Source organism: Symphalangus syndactylus, chromosome 10 (assembly GCF_028878055.3).
Source record: "Symphalangus syndactylus isolate Jambi chromosome 10, NHGRI_mSymSyn1-v2.1_pri, whole genome shotgun sequence".
NCBI lineage: Eukaryota > Metazoa > Chordata > Mammalia > Primates > Hylobatidae > Symphalangus > Symphalangus syndactylus.
The window spans coordinates 107,536,856-107,561,831 of record NC_072432.2 but is presented as its reverse complement, the minus strand read 5'-3'; the positions used below and the strand labels follow the sequence as shown (position 1 = coordinate 107,561,831).

The 24,976-nt window shown below is 39.1% G+C and overlaps 1 protein-coding gene across 29 annotated transcripts in view; it reads left to right on the top strand.

Annotated features, from left to right (window-relative positions):
• Positions 1–24,976, top strand: part of NEK11 (NIMA related kinase 11) — a 327,824-nt gene that overhangs the window by 12,368 nt on the left and 290,480 nt on the right. Inside the window, exons 1-4 of one of the 29 annotated variants that reach the window (XM_063610747.1) lie at positions 15,014–16,252; positions 17,538–17,655; positions 19,178–19,279; positions 20,661–20,801. The exons of 26 other annotated variants lie outside the window; for them this stretch is intronic. The gene's annotated coding sequence lies outside the window, so the exon portion shown is untranslated. Of the gene's footprint in view, positions 1–15,013; positions 16,253–17,537; positions 17,656–19,177; positions 19,280–20,660; positions 20,802–24,976 lie in introns of those variants that run through there. 2 more of the 29 variants (XM_063610748.1, XM_063610749.1) reach the window with 2 other exon arrangements.

Sequence of the window (24,976 nt, the reverse complement as noted above, 5' to 3'; positions counted from 1 at the left end):
AGGATTGTAATAAGAATACGATATCTGCCTATTTATATAAGATTTAGATATCACATTGCCTTGCTCATAATTATTCCTCAAAAACGGCACAGATTCACCTTAATTATAAACAATCCAAGTTAAAGGAATAATTAAAGGAAGCCTAAGAAAACTTTAGCTAATTCCTACCCAATGACTGCAATTGGAAACTTCTAATAAATGGAAGGTTTTTCTGGATTACTTTTAAATGAGAAAAATTTCCCAAATAAACCAATCTGAAACCAGGCATGTAATTTAAAAAACTTATTCAAGATGTGTCTTGAGATTGTACTAATTCTGTTGTCATCTTTTATATCTCTGTGGCTGTCCAAAATAAATTGGTTCTCAGAATGTGAACCTTTTAGCTAAGATATCAACTCATCAGTGATTGTTATGTTTAATGCATCTATGAGGCAGGAAACTAAACTTGTTTTTTTTTTTTTTTAGTGTTGATACTGAACCATTAGTTCAGCACATTATTAGCACTACTCATTGTCCAAGCAATTTGACTAGATAAGGTTTTAAATTATGCTTTACATACTAGACCACAAACATAGGGAATTGGTTAATGTTAGAGGTGGCTAGAAGATGAATACTTTATACAGATTTCTATAATGTTATGAATGCTATTCCTTCAACACATCAGAATAGATATGACTTCCCTTTTTGTTTTGCAGATACACCCTTAACTTTTTGAGCTCATAAGGAAGGTATCAGACTATCCCTTGGTGTCAGTGTTAAAGGAATAACAATAAGTTTGTAGGACTTATGACTAGTTCCTATGAAATACAGATTCATCATATACATTTCTAGATTTAATCAAAGAACCTGACAAAATGGAACAGCTGTATGTACATAGTACTTAACTTTTCCATCAAAGTATTGCAATTTATCATTATGCCACTTGGGGGCATCACTCTACCATTGACATTTTGCATACAGGGTGACCTTTAATTACAATGTAAATACCATATTCCTTTACATTTTTATTGACTTTCTGAATTAGCTGTGAGATTAAAATAAAACCTACAGTACAGATATTACACTTGCTTGATGCATGTTTGGAGAGTTTTCTTCCTGGCATAAATATTGGGCATCCCTTTTTTCATTATCACAGTAGAATAAAATTAAACTGTTAAAATGTGTAGTGAATGAGATAGAGGTTTTTTCCTTTATTATGCATCATGAAATTCATAAAACAATATTTGAGAATATTTTCTTTCATAATTATAGACACTGTGGTCTAATTATGTTGTCATAGTCCTGAAAAGATTGTGCCAGTTCTTATTCATTTTATTTTATAATTTTGTTAAATTGTCAAACTATCTTTTCAAAAAATCAAACCCAAAAGATTTGAGCAGCCCAGAAAATTACTTTGGCCCTTAACATTAGCATAGTGCATGTAATTTAATAGAAAAGAGATATTAAGGAAATAGGTTTACCCTAAAATACATGATTAAACTTGTAATTAATCATGGCCACAGCTACAGTGAATTTCAAAATTCATCTTATCAGCATATAATGTTGGTTATGATTTTTAAAAAATTTATCACATTTAAGATACAGTGATCTTACTATGCAGAGCTGATTTTCTGCTGTAGTCTATTTTAGTCTGTCAACTATGAAGTATTTAATACAATTTAATTTTTTTTTTTTTTTTTGAGATGGAGTCTTGATCTGTCACCCAGGCTGGAGTGCAGTGGCGTGATCTCGGCTCACTGCAAGCTCTGCCTCCCGGGTTCACGCCATTCTCCTGCCTCAGCCTCCCGAGTAGCTGGGACTACAGGCCTCCACCACCACGCCCAGCTAATATTTTGTATTTTTAGTAGAGGTAGGGTTTCACCGTGGTCTCGATCTCCTGACCTTGGCCTCCCAAAGTGCTGGGATTACAGGCGTGAGCCACCGCGCTTGGCCACAATTTAAATATTAAACCTTTGCTTTGGACTCAGCATGAGAGAGGAAACTGAAGCAGTAGGAGATAAGGCCCAGCCTTCAGGTGCTTCCAGTCCGGAAGACTGTATCAACACACATAAAACAACTAGTATACAGTACAAGACAATGCTTAAGTATCTGTGTGGCAGGTTGCACTTGGAGATGTTGGAGTGGCCACTGCCTAGCTCCCTTTCTAGCTTAATATTATCTTACTTGTTTCTGTGTACTATCTAAGTTATGTATATATTCCCCTTGGTCCTATCCATGTACATATCCAAACATTTTCCTCCTTAACTGTGATCGTACACCTTGGTCTTTGTCTAAATATGGGAAAAATGGAACATGGAAATGCTTTATCTCTACAGAAGGCATTTTTTTCCCCTCTATCTCATATGTCTGCCTGAGATAAGGATCAGGAGTTAAATAGGAAAAGGCCTACAAGTCCTTAAAGAAATGGCCCTCAAGTCCAGGCTCTTGCCTCCTCAGAGAGCTCTTGGGTCTACATTAGAGTAGGTTTTTAAAAGTCCTAGCAAGCTGATTTTCTACCCAGTTATGGAAACAAAATGGAGGATAGGGGGCCAAGAGTTGATGCTAGAATGAGTCATACTGACAACACAGGGGAGTGGTCTTAGACCATAAGAGTAAGGGAGGTAGAAAGTAGGAAAAAGATAATTAAAAAACCCCAAAAGCCAAAAAAGTCTGGGTCCGTTGTTGTAAAGCTCTCCATACTCCAGTTTCTACTTATAGAAATCTCAGACGTGAAACCCTGTTCCAAAGTACTGTATTGAGATAGAATCACTAACTGGCATGGAGTCAAAAGGGCTCAGGGTCTTTAAAGGAGTGAACCATAGTTGAGCCACCACCCTGGGGTCCAGGCCTCAGCTTTTCATATTCATACACCCAGAGATGGTCAGTTTTGGAGAGGAGCTTATACTAACTAAATCAAGACAAGATCTATAAACCATGATCCCACTTCTTAATCTGGTTCCTAGGATGAACAATACCTCCTCCTTTTGTGCACCCTCCCACCATTTTCTGGTAGAAGTTCTGGAGAAGCTGTATATCTAATCAGAAGTGAAAATATAACCAAAATAAGCAGGTGGAATAATTGGGCAATTGCTTGCTTAAACCAGGTAAAAGGTCTCTTCTAAGAACTTGACAAAATGGAACAGCTGTATGTACATTCTAAGTGGCTATTGTTGTGGGAGCCCTAAGACCCAGTGTTTATCTACTAAATAGCTCTGGATGCACACCCATACAATTATTCATAGGGTACCTCCTTTCCCAATATTGAAAGTAATGTGTATACATTTTACAAAAAGTTCAGATGTGCATAAAGAAGCAGTAAAATAATCTGTAATCCTGCCATCCAACCTGTGGTCTTTTCTGTATGCACTGACAGATATTCAGTCTTTTAAGGAAACATCATGGCATTGGTCCCAGTCATTGCCTCTGAGAGGAGATAGGAAGAGAAGGAGACTTCACTTTTCACTGGACCCTTTCTGTGCATTTGGAATTTTGTATTATGTGCAAGACTGAAACAAAACAAAACCTATAAAATAAAGTGAAAAAACCCACATATTCATTCAACAAATACTGGTCACCATTTACTGGTCGTCTGGAGCTTGAGTCTGGTACAGTGATTCTTAACCTTGGCCAAACAGTGGAATCACAATATTTAAAAAGTACAGATGCTTGAGTCATACTCCAGTGAATTCTGTTTGATCTGGGGTATGGCCAAGGATTTTTGAGAACTTCCAGGTGATTCATATGTGTCACTAGACTTGAAATATCTCAACTGGAGTTAAAAACTCTGCTTACATAATCATAAATAATTTTAGCTGCAATAACTTGTGAAAGAAAAATCTTGGTTCTTGTGAGGTACAATAAACTCATCTTTGCTTGCAGGATGGAAGGTTGGGTGAGGCAAGGCTTCCCTGAGAACTGTGAGCTGAAATCTGAAGAATTATTAAGAAGTAGCCAGTGGTTTTCACAATTTGTTGAGCATCAGAGTTGTCCGGAGAGCTTATTAAAACAGATTGCTGGGCTCCCCCCTACCCCAGAGGTTTCTGATTTAGCAGGTCTGGTGCGGGGGGCCTGACAATTTGCGTTTCTAACAGCTGTTACTACATCTTAGAGGACTGCATTTTGAGGATCCTTGTACTAGGCAAAGGGATGGGAGAAGAGTTGCATTCAGTGTGAAAGGCAATAAATGGAATAGAGTTCAGTGTATATACAATCTCACATGCTTTTTTAAAGCAGGAAAATATAAGCATTTTCCCATGTTAGTAAATACTCTTTAAAAGCATCATTTTTAACACCTGCATAATAGTCTATGGCTTTCTTGTCGTTTAACTGCCACTTGTTGGATATCTAGATTCTAGTACCTTCTTTGAAGTAGAAGACTATTGTGCCTTTTAGGGTTCTCAGCGATTTGATGTGATGACTGGTTTAGCATTTTCTTCCTGTCAGTAGCATAACTGAAAAACTAAGGAATCCAAGCTTCGGTCACTGAGAAATGACAGTGACTGTGTCATTCAGTGGAAGCATTTTTTGGGTCAGTTGTGAGTTATAGCTACATTTGCATGGTAGTAATTAGATAAAAAGAACTTCATCCATTTTTTGATTTTGTTTTTGTTTTTTTGAGACGGAGTCTTGCTCTGTTGCCAGGCTGGAATGCAGTGGTGTGATCTCAGCTCACTGCAGCCTCCATCTCCCGGGTTCAAGCAATTCTCCTCCCTCAGCCTCCCACGTAGCTGGGATTACAGGCACGCACCACCACGCCCAGCTAATTTTTGTATATTTAGTAGAGACAAGGTTTCACCATCTTGGCCAGGCTGGTCTCGAACTCTTAACCTCGTGGTCCATCTGCCTTGGCCTCCCAAAGTGCTGGGATTACAGGCGTGAGCCACCATGCCCAGCATGAATAGTAATTCTTACTAAAATGTGTGAGTTTTTGTAATATTAAAAATACACTTTCAATAATTCAGATTGTGACTGTAATTTCTGCCATTTAATAGCTGATCGCCTTTAGCAAAGCTAATGTTTATATATTGTACCTACTAATACCTATTTATGGATATTTCTGTCTGATTTAATCATTTTAACATATCTTTACTTTCAATTTCGAGTCATTTTAAACAAAACATCAATAGATTTAATGAGTCCAACTTTGAATTCAATCTATGTATTCTTATTAAAGCTACTATTTCTGTATTATGTCTAGGAGTTCTCTCCAGTGGTTATCTGTGAAGGGAGAGTGGGTTTATTGAGTGGGACAAGTTAATTTAATAGGATTCAGTGGTTTACGCCGTGGAGAGTTATGAAAACAATTTGGAAGAAACTGATTTCTTTCTATTTTGCCTTGCCAGACCTCAAAACACAGTTTCTTTCAGTTTCTCACAGTTAAAAAAAAATCTTCCTGCTTATCTTTTTAAGAGAAAGTATAACATGAAAGCATATTAAAATACTAAAAATTTTTAATATTAAAGTTAATATTAAAAACAGTTCAGATTCTCGGAATCTTGTGCTTAGGCTCCTCTAGGTAAATATAGAAAGAGTACATTTGAACTTGGGCTTCACTTTGGGCTTTGTCAGTTCTCTGTACACAATAAGGTCAAGCCTCTGAGCTCCTGGCCATCTTATATTTAAAGTTTGGGAGATGGAATGGATAAGGAGAGAAGAAAATGCGAGGGCACATAGTTACTTTGAGTAGTTTCAATCATGGTAATGAAGTCAATATTCTGCGATAAGTGACTTTCCTAAGGCCGCTTTGCTGCATGTGTTAGCATAAAAGAGTCCATGTGCTTTCTATCTGGTTTTTAATATTTACAGGTCAGAGATAACTAATAAAATATTAGAATGAGTAGGCTGCAGGGAAACCCTCAGTTTCTTTTCGGCTTAGGCAGGGGCCCAAAAAGCCTCCTTTTAAGACTGAATTGCCAAGAAACATTTAGGAAGAAGACAACAGTTAGGAAGAAGGCAACAATACTCAAAAATTCTTCTTAAAATTCTTTTTTCTTACATTACTGTTGTTTGAAAGAAAACAAAAGTGATTTATTTAAAATATTACAGCTGTATTAGTGTCAGCAGTAAAAGTATATTCAAATTACAATAGTATACTTGTTAGATTTTCAGACTTATTTAAATTTGTCATTCTACTCTGTTCTTTCAATGTGTTGTTCTGGTGGATTTGTGAGTAGGGAAGCTAATGATTTGGCTAAGACTGAATGATATCCCATGAAATATGGAATAGCATTCTTCATTTAAATGTATGAGATAGGGGAATATCTAAGCTATTCTAGTAAATAATAGTAATAATAAATGTAATTGGGTATGTTGGTCCCTTTACATTGTCATTGTTGACGTCCTAAAATTTTTAAGGTGCAAGATTTGTGTGTTAAGCCTATTAAGTTATTGTGTCTCATTTATTCAATAAATAAAGTATTTTAGGATGATTGCAAAAAATGCAAGAGCAAAATTTGATGGGTGTAGTCTACCTTGTGGGTTTTTTTTCCTTCACCTAAAAGGGCTGTTTTCATCGAGATGTATTATAATAAAAAGTGAGCTGATTTTTAATAGAGTCCAGAGGAACCTCAATAACCAAATCCAGAGTTAGCTGAAATTGTCAGCTAACTTTAATTTCCTGACCCCAAAAGAAGCACGACACCCTCAAGTATAATCTGTAACTAGCCCTTCTTGCTGTTGTTTCTACACAAGCAGCCTTTTTGGGAGAATTTTTCCTTCGACAACTTTTGGTGCATCCAGCAGACCAGCTCTCTTCCCTGGCAGACAGCAGGCAGTTCCCTTTTACCATTGCTTACTTTAACTGGATCAGTTGAGGGAGGCATCTGTTTTACTCAGTCCTTTCCTTCTAAACCGATCTGGTTCCTTTTTGATGCGTGAATGTCTCTCAAGAGTAATATGGGCAATTTTGGCCAGCACCCAACTTTATACCTATTTTGAACTGAAAATTTTAGTTGTGATATCGTCCACCTTTAAGTAACTTGAAATGAGATACATATATGACTTAAATTTAAAAGAAATGAGAAGGGGGAAAATTCTTAAGTTAAAATTAGTTTCTGGATCAATTTATTACTCTTCAACTGATTTTCCTGGGGAAAAAAGTTTAGTTGCCTTAACGTCCATGTTTAAATAGTGCACTTTGAGTGATGTGCATGACTTACAAGTCAACATGAGAGAAAAACAACCCTCATGTTACTAATAGTTTCTTGGTCAGTTATTCCTAAGCTTGATTTTTGGAAAGAGTAATTTGTAAATTTAATTAAGAGTAATTTGTACATCTATGTGGGAAATAAACATTATTGGCACCAGAGTACTAAAAGTAGTTTACTCCACTAATTGTGCATGGTATAAATAACGTTATGTAGTATCAAAAATAGGCAGTTAATATTGTGTGACCTTTATTGCTTTAAAATACTGTGAAATTGAATTTCCATTCCGTAGTTGAACGAGAACACTTTTTATTTCTCAGTTAGTCTTATAAGCCCTAGTCCCTGCTACTCATGAATGAATAATTATGAACCTTTGACATGCTATAGAACATACTTATTAGTACAGTAGTGCTGTACTAATTATTTGTACTAATTATTTGGGTAGCTAATATGAAAAAAAACACCTAAAGTTTTAGTTATTAAGAAAGCAAACACTGAGCCTGATGAAACATGTGGGGGTGATGGATATGCTCATTATCATGATTGTAGAGATGGTGTCGTGTCTCATGGGTATATACATATATCAAAATTTGGCAAATTATACACTTAAAATATGTGCAGTGTATTATATGTCAATTGTACCTTAACAATTGTGTTTAGAAAAAGCAAAAACCCTGTACCATGATATATGAAAACCCTTAAGATTGTTAAACTGGCTGAATTTGCAGTTACTAATGATAATCATTATGAAACTTGATAGTTTCAGCTGAGTGTTGCTTTTTAATCTTGGGTTCATACCAGCCAATTTTATTGTTTTTAGCTCAGAGAAAAATTATAGGCTTTGTTTTTGGTACCTTTATTGGGCAAGTGAAGAAGGAAGATCAAAATGTAGTTGATAATATTGTCCTACATACTAGGTTTCCAACTTTCTAAGAGTGGAAAATTTGGCATGTTGAATTTCTGATTAGAATGTGTTTGGGTGTCAATTTTCGCAGTCTCTCCCACATGCAGCAGTCACTTAGCATTTTAATTAAAGTTTGGTTGATGTTTCCACTTCCCTATTAGTTTGAATTTTGAGACACCCTTTAAAACCCAATCACTTAGCTATGGCTGCTTTCCTTCAGGGGAGATTCAAGGAAGATTTGTGGCCCAACAGCCCTTCCTTTCCTCTCTTCTTCCTTTTCTTATGTCTTTCATCTCATAAGCCTTATACAAATGCATACACTGTGAGTTTGGGGATAATATCGGCCAATCCACTTTTTACAATATTGGATTTGCTATTTGGTGATCAGCTGCTTTTAATCTATATTGCTATTTCAAAGACATTTTGGTGCAAAGATTATTGAGCTCTAATGAGTGTTTCTATTATTTTTAGAATTGCTTTAGTAATCAAAATTACAGGAAGGATTAATGACAGATGTGAGTTGCAAGGCAGTTTAACATTACTTAAAAAATGAAACATTTGGGTGTTCCATATGAATTGGACCTGACACATAATCTGAAATTGCATTTTAAGTAAGCTTTAAAGCAGTTGACTATTGAACTTGCAGGGAGTAAGTACATATTCAAAAGGTTTTGAAAACTGACAACAGTAGATAATTTCCCCCAGATAAAGCTTATTTTGGCATTATTTTGCTAGCTCACATAACCATAAAAACTCTGTGTGTGTGTGTGTGTGTGTGTATGTGTATACATACATAAATATATACTCATGTATATATGTGTGTGTGTGTGTGTGTGTGTGTTTAGGGTATGTATCTGTGTATGCATTTTTTAATTGGACAGTTTTTTAGTTCAACACTAGTTTCAGCAGCAAAAGTTGTGTTCAGCTGGTAATAATATCCCGTTCTGATGGATGAAGAGGCAAGGGCTCAATATTTCATAACTATACTTGGACAGGAACTCAGTATTCAGTACTTGGAAGTACTCAGTGGAGACTTCCACTTTATAAAAATTCAAAAGGCGATTCCAGGGCAAGATGGCCGAATAAGAACAGCTCTGGTCTGCAGCTCCCAGCGAGATCAATGCAGAAGGTGGGTTATTTCTGCATTTCCAACTGAGGTACCTGGTTCATCTCACTGGGACTGGTTAGACGTAGGTACAGCCCACGGACGGCAAGCAGAAGGAGGGTGGGGCGTTGCTTCACCCGGGAAGTGCAAGGGGTTGGGGAGCTCCCTCCCCTAGTGAAGGGAAGCTGTGAGGGACTGTGCCATGAGGAACAGTGCATTCCAGCTCAAACACTATGCCTTTCCCACAGTCTTCACAGACCAGGAGATTCCGTCAGGGGCCTATGCCACAAGGGCCCTGGGCTTCAAGCACAAAACTGGGCAGCCGTTTGGGCAGACACCCAGCTAGCTGCAGGGTTTTTTTTTTTTCCCCCCCGTATCCCAGTGGTGCCTGGAATGCCAGCGAGACAGAACTGTTCACTCCCTTGGAAAGGGGGCTGAAGCCAGGGAGCCAAGAGGTCTTGCTCAGCAGATCCCACCCCCATGGAACCCAGCAAGCTAAGATCCACTGGCTTGAAATTCTCGCAGCCAGCATGGCAGTCTGAGGTCGACCTGGGATGCTGGAGCTTGGTGGGGGGAGGGGTATTCACCATTACTAAGGCTTGAGTAGGTGGTTTTCCCTTCACAGTATAAACAAAGCTGCCAGGAGGTTTGAACTGGGTGGAGCCTACTGCAGTGCCACAAAGCCCCTGTAGCCAGACTGTCTCTAGATTCCTCCTCTCTGGGCAGGGCATCTCTGAAAGAAAGGCAGCAGCCTCAGTTAGGGGCTTATAGATAAAACTCCCATCTCCCTGGGACAGAGCACCTGGGGGAGGGGGCGGCTGTGGGTGCAGCTTCAGCAGACTTAAACGTTCCTGCCTGCCGGCTCTGAAGAGAGCAGCGGATTTCCCAGCACAGCGCTCGAGCTCTGCCAAGGGACAGACTGCCTCCACAAGTGGGTCCCTGACCCCCATGCCTCCTGATGGGGAGACACCTTCCAGCAGGGGTCGACAGACACCTCCTACAGGAGAGCTCCGGCTGGCATCTGGTAGGTGCCACTCTGGGATGAAGCTTCCAGAGGAAGGAACAGGCAGCAATCTTTGCTGTTCTGCAGCCTCCGCTGGTGCTACCCAGGCAAACAGGGTCTGGAGTGGACCCCCAGAAAATACCAGCAGACCTGCAGAAGAGGGGCCTGACTGTTAGAAGGAAAACTAACGAACAGAAAGCAATAGTATCAACATCAACAAAAAGGATGACCACGCAAAAACCTCATCCAAAGGTCACCAACAGCAAAGACCAAAGGTAGGTAAATCCACGAAGATGAGGAAAAACCAGCACATAAAGGCTGAAAATTCCAAAAACCAGAATGCCACTTCTCCTCCAAAGGATCACAACTCCTTGCCAGCAAGAGAACAAAACTGGATGGAGAATGAGTTTGACAAATTGACAGAAGTAGGCTTCAGAAGGTGGATAATAACAAAGTCCTCCGAGGTAAAGGAGCATGTTCTAACCCAATGCAAAGAAGCTAAGAACCTTGATAAAAGATTAGAGGAGTTGCTAACTAGCATAACCAGTTTAGATAAGAACACAAATGACCTGATGGAGCTGAAAAACAGCACAAGAACTTCCTGAAGGAAGCATACACAAGTATCAATAGTCGAATCAATCAAGCGGAAGAAAGTATATCAGTGATTGAAGATCAACTTAATGAAATCAAATGTGAAGACAAGATTAGAGAAAAAAGAATGAAAAGTAATGAACAAAGCCTCCAAGAAATATGGGACTATGTGAATAGACCAAATCTACATTTGATTGGTGTACCTGAAAGTGACAGGGAGAATGGAACCAAGTTGGAAAACACTCATCAGGATATTATCCAGGAGAACTTCCCCAACCTAGTAAGACAGGCCAACATTCAAATTCAGGAAATACAGAGAACACCACAAAGATACTCCTCAAGAAGAGCAACCCCAAGACACATAATCGTCAGATTCACCAAGGTTGAAATGAAGGAAAAAATGTGAAGGGCAGCCAGAGAGAAAGGTTGGTTTACCCACAAAGGGAAGCCTATCAGACTAACAACAGACCTCTCTGCAGAAACCCTACATGCCAGAAGAGAGTGGGGGCCAATATTCAACATTCTTAAAGAAAAGGATTTTCAACCCTGAATTGCATATCCAGCCAAACTAAGCTTCGTAAGTGAAGGAGAAGTTAAACCCTTTACAGACAAGCAAATACTGAGGATTTTGCCTTACAAGAGGTCCTGAAGGAAGCACTAAATATGGAAAGGAGAAACCAGTACCAGCCACTGCAAAAACAAACCAAAATGTAAAGACCATCAACACTATGAAGAAACTGCATCAACAAATGGACAAAATAACCAGCTAGCATCATAATGACAGGATCCAATTCACACATAACAATATTAACCTCAAATGTAAATGGGCTAAATGCCCCAATCAAAAGGCACAGACTGGCAAATTGGATAAAGAGTCAAGACCCATTGGTGTGCTGTATTCATTAGACCCATCTCATGTACAAAGACAAACATAGGCTCAAAACAAAGGGATGGAGGACTATTTACCAAGCAAATGGAAAGCAAAAAAAAAAAAAAAAAAAAAAAAAAAAGGCTGGGGGGGTTGCAATCCTAGTCTCTAGTCTCTGATAAAACAGACTTTAAACCAACAAAGATTAGAAAAGACAGAGAGGGGCATTACATAATGTAAAGGGATCAATGCAACGAGAAGAGCTAACTATCCTAGGTATATATGCACCCAATACAGGAGCATCCAGATTCGTAAAGCAAGTTCTTAGAGACCTACCAAGGGACTTAGACTCCCACACAATAATTGTGGGAGACTTTGATGCCCCACTGTCAGTATTAGACAGATCAACGAGACAGGAAATTAACAGGGATATTCAGGACTTGAACTCAGCTCTGGACCAAGCGGACCTGATAGACATCTACAGAACTCTCCACCCCAAATCAACAGAATACACATTTTTCTCAGCACTGCATAGCACTTATTCTAAAATCGACCACATAATTGGAAGTAAAACACTCCTCAGCAAATGCAAAAGAACAGAAATCATAACAAACCCTCTCTCAGACCACAGTGCAATCAAATTAGAACTCAGGATTAAGAAACTCACTCAAAACTGCACAATTACATGGAAACTGAACAACCTGCTCCTGAATGACTACTGGGTAAATAAGAAAATTAAGGCAGAAATAAGTAAGTTCTTTGAAACAAAGGAGAACAAAGACACAGCATACCAGAATCTCTGGGACACAGCTAGGGCAGTGTTTAGAGGGAAATTTATAGCACTAAATGCCCACAGGAGAAAACAGGAAAGATCTAAAATCGACAGTTGTCTATTTGTGCCCTTTTAGACTTTTTGATGTGAGCAGGAAAGACCTAAAATTGACAATTGTCTATTTGTGCCCTTTTAGACTTTTTGATATGGGCATTTAAGTCTGAATTTTCCTCTTACCACTGCCTTTGTGGTATCCCAGAGGTTTTGATAGGTTTTGTCACTATTATAGTTCAATTCAAATAATTTTTAAATTTCCATCTCGATTTTATTGTTCACCCAACGCTCATTCAGGGGCAGGTTATTTAATTTCAATGTATTTCCATGGTTTTGAGAGTTCCTTTTGGAGTGGGTTTTCAATTTTATTCCACTTTGATCTGAGAGAGTACTTGATATAATTTCAATTTTCTTCAATTTATTGAGACTTGTTTTATGGCTTATCATATGGTCTGTCTTGGAGAATGAATGTTACACGTGCTGATGCATAGAATGTATATTCTATAGTTGCTGGGTAGTATGTTCTGTGGCTTTATTAACTTTTTATCTTGCTGACCTGTCTATTGCTGTCAGTGGAGTGTTGAAGTCCCCCACCATTATTGTGTTGCTGTCTATCTCATTTCTTAGGTCTAGTAGTAATTGTTTTGTAAATTTGAGAGCTCCAGTGTTGGGTGCATGTATATTTAGGATTGCGATATTTTCATTTTGGACAAGTTTTTTTTATCATTGTATAATGTCCCTCTTTGTCCTTTTTAACTGCTGTTGTTTTAAAGTTTGTTTTGTCTGATATAAGAATAGCTACTCCTCCTTGCTTTTGGTGCCCATTTGCGTGGAATATCTTTTTCCATCCCTTTACCTTAAGTTTACATGAGTCCTTATGTATTAGGTGAGTCTCCTGAGAACAGCAGATAGTTGGTTGGTGAATTCTTTTTCATCCTGCTATTCTGTGTCTTTTAAGTGGAGCATTTATGTTATTTACATTCAACATTAGTATTGAGATATATAATATTCTATTCATTGTGCGGTTTGTTGCCTGAATACCTTTTTATTTTTTCATTGTTTTTGTTTTATCGGTCCTGTGAGATTTATGCTTTAAGGAGGTTCTATTTTGTTGTATTGCGAAAATGTGTTTTCAAGATATAGAACTCCTTTTAGCAGTTCTTACAGTGCTGGCTTGGTAGTGGTGAATTCTCTCAGTATTTGTTTGTCTGAAAAAGACTGTGTCTTTTTTTCACTTATGAAGCTTAGTTTCGCTGAATACAAAATTCCTGGCTGATAATTATTTTCTTTCAGGAGGCTAAAGATAGGGTCCCAGTCCCTTCTAGTAGGGTGTCTGCTGAGAAATCTACTGTTAATATGATAGGTTTTCCTTTATAGGTTACTTGATGCTTTTGCTTCACAGCTCTTTTTTTCCCCCTAATCAGAATATATATCTGGTTTCCGATAAAGTGATTCTTTTTTTTTCTTAATTATACTTTAAGTTCTAGGGTACATGTGCACAACGTGCAGGTTTGTTACATAAGTATACATTTGCCATGTTGGTTTGCTGCACCCATCAACTCGTCATTTACATTAGGTATTTCTCACAGCTCTTACGATAGTTTCATTCATCTTGACTTGAGACAACCTGATGAGTGTGTGCCTAGGCGATGATCTTTTTGCAATGAATTACCCAGGTGTTCTTTGAGCTTCTCGTATTTGCATGCCTAGATCTCTAGCAAGGCCAGGGAAGTTTTCCTTGATTATTCTCCTAAGTATGTTTTCCAAACTTGTAGATTTCTCTTCTTTCTTGGAAATACCAGTTATTCTTTGGTTTGGTTGTTTAGCATAATCTCAAACCTCTTGGAGGCTTTTTTTAAAAATTCTTTTTTCTTTGCCTTTTTCAGATTGGATTAATTTGAAAGTCTTGTTTTCAAGGACTGAAGTTTTTTCTTCTACTTGTCGATTCTGTTGCTGAGACTTTTCAGTGCATTTTGCATTTCTCTAAGTGTGTCCTTCATTTCCAGAAGTTATCGCTTTTTATGTATTCTATTTCACCAAAGTTTTTTCTTTTCATATCTTGTATCATTTTTTGATTTCATTGAGTTAGACTTCACCTTTCTCTGGTGCCTTCTTGATTAGCTAATAATTGACCTCCTGAATTCTTTTTCTGGCAATTCAGAGATTTCTTCTTGGTTCAGATCTATTGCTGGTGAGTTAGTGTGATCTTTTGGGGGTGTTCACCTTGTTTTTTCATATTACCATATTGTTTTTCTGGTTCCTTCTCCTTTGAGTAGACTATGTCAGAGAAACGATCTGGGGCTCAAGGACTGCTGTTTAGATTCTTTTGTCTCATGAGGGTGCTCCCTTGATGTGGTGCTCTCCCGTTTCCCCTAGGGATGTGGTTTCCTGAGAGCTGACCTGCAGTGGTTGTTATTTCTCTTCTGGATCCAACCACCCAGCAGAGCTACTGGGCTCTGGACTGCTAGTGGGGAGTGTCTGCACAGCATCCTGTGATGTGAACCGTCTTCAGTCTCTCAGCCATGGATCCCAGCACCTGCTCCAGTGGAGGTGGCAGGGGAGTGAAGTGGACTCTGAGGGTCCTTGGTTGTAGTTTTGTTCATTGTGCTAGTTTTATGTTGGTTGGCCTCCAGCCAGGAGGTGGCACTTTCAAGAGAGCATCAACTGTGGTAGTATAGGAAGGATCAGGTGGTAGGTGGGGCCATAGAGCTCCCAGGAGATTATGTCCTTTGTCTTCAGCTACCAGGGCAGGTAGAGAAAGACCATCAGGTTGGGGCAAGGTTAGGTGTATCTGAGCTCAGACTCTTCTTGGGTGGGGCTTGCTGTGGCTGCTGTGGGGTATGTGGGTGTGGTTCTCAGGCCAGTGGGATTATGTTTCCAGAGGTATTATGGCTGCCTCTGCTGCATCATGCAGGTCACCAGGGAAGTGGGAGAAAACAGGCCTCATGCAGCTCCCACGTATCCCAAAAGGCCAGTCTTATTCCTACCTTGCCCTCTCAATAGCACTGAGTTTATTTCCAGGCAGCGGGTGAACAGAGCTGGGAACTTTCCCCAGGCTACCAGCCTCCCTGCTGAGAAAGCATGCAGGACTTTCAGGTTCTGTGTTTCCCCACCTGCCGCAGCTTCTCTGCTGTGTCTGCACTCCCTATTCGCCCCCTCCCCCGGGTTCTATCCAGGAAACTGCGTTTGGTCAAAATGTTACAAAGTTCAGCTGTAAGTTTCCTTCTCCCTGTGGTCTTTTCCCAGTTCCTCTGGCAGCCCTCCCCAAGGACCCTTGTGAGACAAAGTCAGAAACGGCCTCCCTGGGGACCAAGAGTGCCCACAGGGCTCTTCCTGCTGCTTCTTCTACACCTGTATTTCACTTGGCTCTCTAAATTTGTCTCAGCTCCAGGTAAGGTCAGATCCTTCTTCTGTGATCTGGACCATCAGGTTCCCCAGTGAGGGTGTGTGTTTGGGGGCAAACGATCCCTCTTTCACACTTTGGGCACTCAGAGTGTTTTGGCTGTCTCCAGGTGCCTGCAGCAGCAATCCGCTTCCTTCAAAGGATCTGTGGATCCTCTCGCTTTCCTGGTATGTTCCTGTGGTAGTTCTTGGAGCAAAAGTTCTCTATGTGAGTCTTCACACGCTGCTCTCTCTGTCTGAATGGGAGCTGCAAGTTAGTCCTGCCTCCTATCCGCCATTTCTTTTTCTAATGTCCTGGCTAGTAACTTCTGAGTGGAATGATGCATCATTTACATGTCACTTCAGCCTAAGGAGTAGAGCCCTCCTGACCTTGCAGCTTCTCTTCTGAGCTTTTGCATTGAGACGCTGGCACCTGTGTACGGAAGCACTGTAAGGAGGATAGCTGCCTGCTGACTTGCTCCACCTGCAGAAGACTTGGTGTCCATTTTGACTTCCTGAACCTAAGGCTTGAACTAGTATAGCCTTTTCTAATTAATAGTACATACAATAACAATGATTGCTTTTTGGTTGTAGTTAGCTAAAAGTTTCGCTAGTTTAGTATTTTGGTTCTAAAACACATTTTAAATTTTCTCTGGTTATACATTCCATGTAGATTAAAGGCATAAATCCATGTAAAATAACAAATGAACCTCATGGTATGGACTCAGCATGATTATGTTCTATGTAGAATCTAGAGACGAATTTAGAGACCCAATTTCAGATACATAATTTCTGTGCAGTTTTTATACCAATTAGCAAGGAGATGATTGATGGTTGCTAGTCCCGTGAAAACAGCAGTGGTTAGGCGGTATATGTCCTAGTGGTATGGAGTTTAAGAATGAAAATTTTATCCTAAGACTTAGCCCACTTGTATCGTCACTCTCTACATCATTTATTTTGGGACTCTTCTTGCTTTTAGATGACAATTTAAAAAATTATTTGTCATTTCTTTAATTGGTATTTGTACTTATGTCACACAAACAGCTTAATTTGAGTGTCCATCAGTGGCATGTTAAGCCCACTTTAACCCATATGTGTTACTTGGTGTTGTAAAATGTGTATTTTCTACTAAACTATCTATTTCAAGAGTTTGTCAGATAAACTATGCAGAACCAAGATGTCAGTTTTGTGTTTTTATTTCCTATATTGCCTCATTTATAACAATAATATATGATCCTCCAAATTTGCCAGATATTGTTCAAACTGCATTTTCTAAAAGTAGAGATCTTCTGAGGATTTTTTGTTTGTTAAACTATATATCTATGAATACTTTTAACTATACGTGATAAATTACAAAAACAATTAAAAAAATTGTTGCTTGTGACAACACTAACGTCAACGAAATTTTGTTTAGATTGGGAAAATATGTATGATGTTTCAGTCCAAAAAAAAAAAAAAAATCAAAAAGCATTAATATGGCCCCTATTGAAAAGCCCACACTGAGAGGCACTAACTACCCATGCCTTTGCAGTGTGAGGTTAATGTGGGGGTGTCCCCTCAGCAGCTGCCTCAAGCTCCTGCTTTGCCATTAACCAGACTCACTCCAGGATTCCTTGGAAACTGCATGCCTACCTGAATAATTTATTACCTAGCGATCAATTATTCATAATTCTTTATTACAACTGAAATAAAACCTAAAGGTGGAATCATTTTGCCACTTATGAATATCCAACAGATCATCAGGAGATTGCAGTAGAGTTTTAAGCCCTTGTGGTCCCCGCTGCCTGTTTGTTTCTCTGAAGGGATTCCACAGAGAACAGCCTTCTGAGATGGGATCGGAATCAAAGAAAGCGGTAACAAATGACTCCCTACTGGTCGTGCTGCACGGTTCATCTATTCATGCTGTTTGTCTTTTTAATTCTGGCCTCATTTATACCTAGAAATAAAATTTCAATTTGAAAGAATGTAGGAGACTTTTATGACACCGTTGGTTTATTAAATCATTCTTAGGAGGTAGACAAGGACATAAAACTTACACCTAGAGTATCTTTTTCTGGAATAAAATGCAGGAACCTTTAGTACATTTTATGACACTAATATATTGCATTTGCTTGTTTCATCAGTTATATCTGAGTTATATTTTATTTATTAGACCATATAAAAATGCCATATATTTTCCACATATATAGAAAGCATTTTAGTAAAAGTTCTCTGAAAGTATAAGGCCAGGCATGGTGGCTCATGCCTGTAATCCCAACACTTTGGGAGGCTAAGGCAGGAGGATCGCTTGAACCCAGGAATTCCAGACCAGACTGGGCAACATTGGGAGACTCTGTCTTTACAAATAATAATAAAAAAATTAGCGGGCATGGTGGCGCATGCCTGTAGTCTGTCCCAGCTACTCGGAAGGCTGAGGTGGGAGTATTGCCTTAGCACCTGAGGTGGTCAAGGCTGCAGTGATCTAGAATTGCACCACTGCATCCCATCCTAGGCGACAGAGTGAGACCCTGCCTCCAAAAAATGTAGTATAACCAAATGGAGCCTACTTCTTTAAAATTTGGGAAATGTAGTGGAAAATTGTTTGGCTGAAGCCAGACTGCTTAATTTTAAAAATAATCAACAAGCTTTAAACAATATTTTGAAAATACTTGGAGAGTTTTAATTCCATTTACATTAGAGTATAAAGCAGAAGGTTTGCCATTGAGGTTTCTTGCCTCCCAACCAGTTGGCTTTCCGTTGGACACTCTGGCACTGAGGAGTGTACATAACTCTGTGACACTCCACATTTTGGGTTGTCATTTCAGTGTTGTGGCATTTTCTCTGTAGTTACTTCCAAAATAAGTTAGTACTAATTTTGAGCATGAGTCCTGGGACCGTGGGGTTAATATTGCCAGGTCTAAAATACCCAGGCCTATAGATAAAAATCCCAAACTGTCAAACAAGTATTTTTTAGTAGAGATTCCAGATATTTTTTGTATTGATGTTGATTTACCAAATGGAATGAAGGCTAAATGTTTAAGCAACTTTTAAATGGCCTAAACCAATACCTTTCACACAAGACCCTATATATCTCAGATAACCTACCAATCAGAGTTTAAATATGGATTTAGTTGTACTGTTGTGAAAATATATAGGTAATTTTAAAAATCTTTAAAAATATATATTAAAAAAATTTTTTTTGATACAGGGTCTCAATGTTGTCCAGTCTGGTCTCAAACTCCTGGTCTCAGACTCCTGGTTTCAAGTGATCCTCCCTCCTCAGCCTCCAGAGTAGTTATGCCCTGCTTCTTAAACTCTTCAGACAAATTTGAATATGTCATGGAGTAGAGTAAAACATTTGCATGATTTTTGACTTTATAATATAATTTTTAATAGGTTACACATTCACATGGCTCAAAAAACATCAAAAGATCAAGTTTCGAGTTTCTCCTCATCCTTCTCTCCATTTTTTTGAGTCCTCATCCTCTTCCCCAGAAGGTAACCACTGTTAAGAGTTACTTCTGGATCCTTTTAGAATTGCTTTATGCACACATTAGCAACTTAAGAATATAGATTCTTATTTTTCACCTTTCTGATAGAAGCTAGCATATTACACACTTCTGGTTTTTTTTTTGCTTTTTTTATATGACACAATATCTTGGAGATATTTCCATGTTAGTGTGTAGAACATTTCCCCATTCTTCTTTTTTTTAAACAGCTCAATAGCATGTTCCATGGTATGGTTGTAGTATAATTTATTTAACCATTTTCCTGTTCATGCGCATTTGGGTTATATTAAATCTTTTCTTATTAAAAATATCACTGCAGTGGATAACCCTGAACATTTGTCATTTCACAAACATGCCACTATTTCTTGCATGAATTTTTATAAGACAAAACATAACATTTCAGAAATGTGCTGTTTTTGGCAGTCTCTTCCCAGGGGTTTGAATTTATCCTTCTTTACTATCAGGGGTGTTTTGCTGGCAACATTTGAGAAGTTCTGCCGTAAACTTGTTATTAAGGCCTACTGGTGGGATGATGTTTCACTTTCAGAAATAACTGCTGTGAAGTGATAGTGACAACAGTGTTACCTTGCCACCGTATGTTTCTTGAAGGTAGTATAAGAAAAGTGTAAACCTGGTGGCAAATTATTTATGAGCAGAAATTCTGTTGTAAAATTGTCTAGTTTTCTTGTTGGCATTTGATAGAATGAAACACTTGTAGCTAAGAGTTTTTGGAATAGGCTCAGTACCCTCTGACCTAAAGCCCTACAGCACCAAACTCTGATGTCTTGAAAAATATTAATAGGTGGTTTACCTAAAAAGATTTCCATGATTATACAAGCTTGGAAAACACTGGGTTCCACAACACTGAACCAGTTTCTTTACTGAATAATTCTTCAGATCCTTAAATTTGCTGGGGTAAATTGTAACTTTTTAAGCCTGGATGTAGCAAGCAGCATTTCCAAAACAAGTTTGACTACTGAACTCCTCTTTCCCGCCCCCGCCCCCGACACTCTTATTAGCATTAATGTACCAAGGAGCCCTAATTGGGAAATACTACCCATGTTGGATACCATGGGCCCTGTATTCAAATTAGTGGTCACAAGCATATGTGATATTTACATTTACAAAAGATTCACTGAGGGAAATAAGAATAAAAGTCATTATTTAAAAATTGACCATTATGAACAGTAGATGGTGGTAATGTAACATGCAGACCAACTATTAAGACATGTCAGCATTTCCAATGGCAGCATTAATTCAAGGTCCAAAATGTCTTAATTTAATTACAGTCTACCAGTACTTTAATTTCACTGGCTAAACTAATAAAAGGCTAAACATAGGTATTTAACAAACTTTTAATTTCTCCCTAGGAAAAGCACAAATTGGCTAAGAAGTAAATCTGAAGAAATCTTTCTGTCTTCACAGACCGTTGTAACTGGCATGAGCTAGATCTGGTTTTTCTTGCTGTCCATGTATTAGATTGATGTTTCCTAGCTTGTGTGTACACAGAGGTATATGTGTATTCTTTCTTTTTTGAAAGAAAAAGCCATCAATTTAACCAAACTTAACTCTCCAATGTCCATGAGAATGGTAAAGAGCAGTTTCAGTCTGAAGCATCTGAAGCAGCCACCGCCTTTGTACTCCAGGAACTGACATTTGGGCTAAAAATAGGATGTGAATGCCAATAACTCTATTAGAACGGCCAATGGGATGAGAGATCAGGGTCTCTTAGAAGTTGAGAGGGATCTGAGCCACTTCCATTCTTTTGAAGTCTATTTAAGGATAAGACTGTGTAACACAGGACAACAAAAATGGGATATGCTTTAAATATTTACATTTGACAAAAAATTAACATACCAAAATGCAATACAATGTGATTACACAACTGACAAGATTATTATAAATTTTAATTCCTAGTGCATTAGACTTGGGGTGGCCCAGAAATGGGACACACATTTAAAGTTGTGGTGAACATCTTTCCAAGCTGTCAATGTGTCTTAGGGACAGAGGGTGTAACCTGGTTTAGAACTCTTATTAAGAGTCAACATTTGGCCAGGCAGGGTGGCTCATGCCTGTAATCCCAGCACTTTGGGAGGCCAAGGCTGGTGGATTGGTTGAATCCAGGGGTTTGAGACCAGCCTGGGCAACATGGCGAAACCGCATCTCTACAAAATATACAAAAATTAGCCGGGTGTGGTCCCAGCTACTCTGGGGGCTGAGGTGGGAGGATTAAGCTTAGGAGGCAGAGGTTGCAGTGAGCTGAGCTCATGCCATTCTGGTCTGGGTGACAGAACCAGACCTTGTCTCAAAGAAAAAAAAAAAGTCAACATTTGAAGCCCCTCATAAATCTGCAGGCCTGAGAAAAAGAGACATAAGTCCTGACGCAGATGCTAAATCTAGAGGAACTGCAGGGAGTGGAGGTTCTTCCAGTGAAGGATGTCTCAACTTACCTGATGATGGAGGGGGAGCATGGCTCATGCCTGTAATCCCAGCATTTTGGGAGGCTGAGGTGGGTGGATCGCTTGAGCCCAGGAGGTGGAGAGCAGCCTGGCCATTATGGTGAAACCCTGTCTCTACGAAAAAAATAAAAAAATTAGCCAGGCATGGTGGCACATGCCTGTAGTCCCAGCTACTTGGGAGGCTGAGGTGGGAAGATCGTTTGAGCCTGGGATGCAGAGGTTGCAGTGAGCCTAGATTGTGCCATTGCACTCCAGCCTGGGTGACAGCCTGTCTCTAAATAAATAAATAAATGTACCTGATAGATATGGAATTGCTGAAGATGGCCAAGGGAGGGGTTTTATCATTTAGGTTGATGGTTGTACCTTAGTTGGTGAAACCAAGGTTTGAAATTACCCTTCTAAGGTACAGTTTGGCAGTTTTTTCACCCTGCTTTTTCGTTTTTTCTGATCCAAAGGCGAGCTTGCTTCACCTTTCTTTCCAGATGTAGCAGAAGGACTAGCCTCAGGCAAGCAAGGCTGACGTCTTAATAAACTGTCTAGACCATGGCACCCCTGGGGCAGGAGAGCCTTGATGTCTTGCTGTGTTCCTCAGGCAGGAAGGGGGTCACTTTGATTTGAAGACCTATCTATCTCTTCAGGTCCTGCAGTAAAAAATAGAGATGCAGTTTATATCAGCCAAGTGCTTAATGCAATAGAATCATTTAGTCTGTAAAAATTAGGAAGTAGTGTTTACTATAAGTAAGCTACAACGTGAATGTCTTCATTCAGTCTTTGGTCAATGGATAGATTGCTGACAATGTCAGGCACTGTTTCAGACAGTGAACAAAACAAAGTCTCTGTTCTCAGGGAGGGGACAGTCTAGTGAGGCTTTGGAAGGAAATAGACAATAAATACAAATATATAATATACTAAAATGTGATTAAAGGCTATAGATAAAAATAAGGGGCCAGGCATGGTGGCTCACTCCTGTATTCTTAGCACTTTGGGAGGCTGACATGGGAGGATTGTTTGAGACCAGGAGTTTGAGACCAGCCTGGGCAACATAGTAGGACCCCAGCTCTACCAAAAACAAAATCAGGATGTGGTGGCATATGCCTGTAGTCCTAGTTACTGGAGAGGCTGAGGTGAAAGGATCACTTGAGCCCAGAAGTTTGAGGCTACAGCAAACTATGATTGCACCACTGCACTCCAACCTGAGCAGCAGAGTGAGACTGTCTTTAAAAATAATAATCATCATGAAATAAAAATAAGGAAAGAGGATAAGGAGTGTTGAGTGTGTATCTGGTAAATGCTACTTGGTAGTTCATATTACGTTTGGTATTAAACAGCAGTAAATATTTAGTCTGACAAAAACACCCAAAATGAAACATCATTGGAAGAGATTTTGGAGCAAAATTTACCACTAAAACTCTTGTTTTTCCAGTAGCAGAAGGATACAGTATTCTTACTTGTTTATGTTTCTATGTCTGAGCAATAGTGCAAAGAGACCAAGTATACTGTGTGTTAATCAGTTCCCTTTTTCTGGAGAGTTGGAACCATTTTATAGGGGAGTAAGGCATGAATGAGGGTGGGGAGAAATGGTACTTGGGTTTTCTTTTGAAGGGCTTCATTTTACTGCCTTAAGATCAGTGAAGACTTTCACCTTCAGGTCTCTGGGCTGGTTCTGTCTGTCTCTGCCTCATTGTGTGTTTCTGCTCTGCTGAAGAGATTTCACACTGGGATGAATGGGCGCTATGGAATTGGAATAGAGAGATCTAGATGGTTGCCCCATCCCTCCCCTTGTAGACATGGTCTCCTTGCCTATGTTAGGAGTTAGGTGTTTTCAGAGAGACTGTTTTCCAGATTTCAGCTTCATGCAGTGCCTGAAGATATTTTATTCCTCTAGCAAGGGTCAGCACACTCACTGTGTTTTTCCCTTATCACGGTTAGATATGAAGGTCCTCAGGGAAATCCACTTGGGGCCGAAAACCATCCAGACACTCTCATTAATGGTTTCTCCTGGGGAGCTGATGATTCTGATGTTCAGACTAGCGTTTATTCTTAACAGTGTTACCCCAAGATCAGAGTGCCTTCTTCCAGAAGATATGCTACATGTTCTAGTGAGAGAAACACACAGTGTTTGAAACTCCCTGTAAGTCATATCCCTATTGGTCAGAAATCATTGCCAGCTTGTTCTCTATGGTTCTAGTGGAGAACAGAGAGAAACTTGCTCTGTGCATCCTGATGTACAGTTGTGTCTTCAAGGGCCTGCCATTTCTGCCTTGAGAGAAGATAACAAAAGGGGTCAAAGCAGATGCCCTCTATGTCTATAGGGATGCAGCCACAGGAGCAAGCCCTCCTGTCCTGGGCTTCCAGTTTTAGAGAGAGCAATACCAGCCCCAGATTAGAGCTGCTTGGACATTGAGGAATCTCCCCTTTAGGCTGAGGACTAAAAGAAAGCTGTGGGTGTGATATCTAGATACTGCATGTCATTGTATTTTATGTAAATACAACCCATTGACTTATCTTCATCTCTTTATGCCTCAAGATATCACAGTTCCCTTAAGAGATTCATACTACAATCATCTTTATGCCTCAAGATATCACAGTTCCCTTAAGAGATTCATAATACAGTATAGACAAGAGAGGGAAATCAGCCCTAATTTTAGCTGCTAAGATAGTCATACCTATTAGCTCTCCCATCCTCACAAACAAGTCTGTCTGGGTAACAGGAATTATCCCTGGTTACAACTGAGGTAACTGAGGAGAGGCAACTGGTCCAAATTGAAGTAAAATTTCATAAAGCTAATAATACTTCTATTCCAGAAAATTTCCATTTTATGTATTAACAATAGTGTTAACTTTTTCTTTTGAAAAAATTAAGTACTTCAAAAGCATCTTTTCATCTGGTTTTACAGTAGTTCTATCAGGAGGCTTCAAAAGAAAGATTAAAAAAATTTTTAATACAAGGTGTAACTGATCTCTGGTTCAGGAGAACCGTTAATGAACAATGAAAATACATTTGAAATTATGTTATGGAGAAGTATCAGTCTTCTTGTTTCCCTTGAAAATATGTTTTAGCTAATCAAAACTACTATGAATTTTATTTTGAGGTACTTTTATCTGGAGCTGGAGAATAGAATACAGAAAGAAATTGTATATGGTAATAGTAGCATGGTGTATGCATATGCCCAAACCCATCAAATTGTATACATTAAATTTGCAGGTTTTTTGGTATATAAATTATA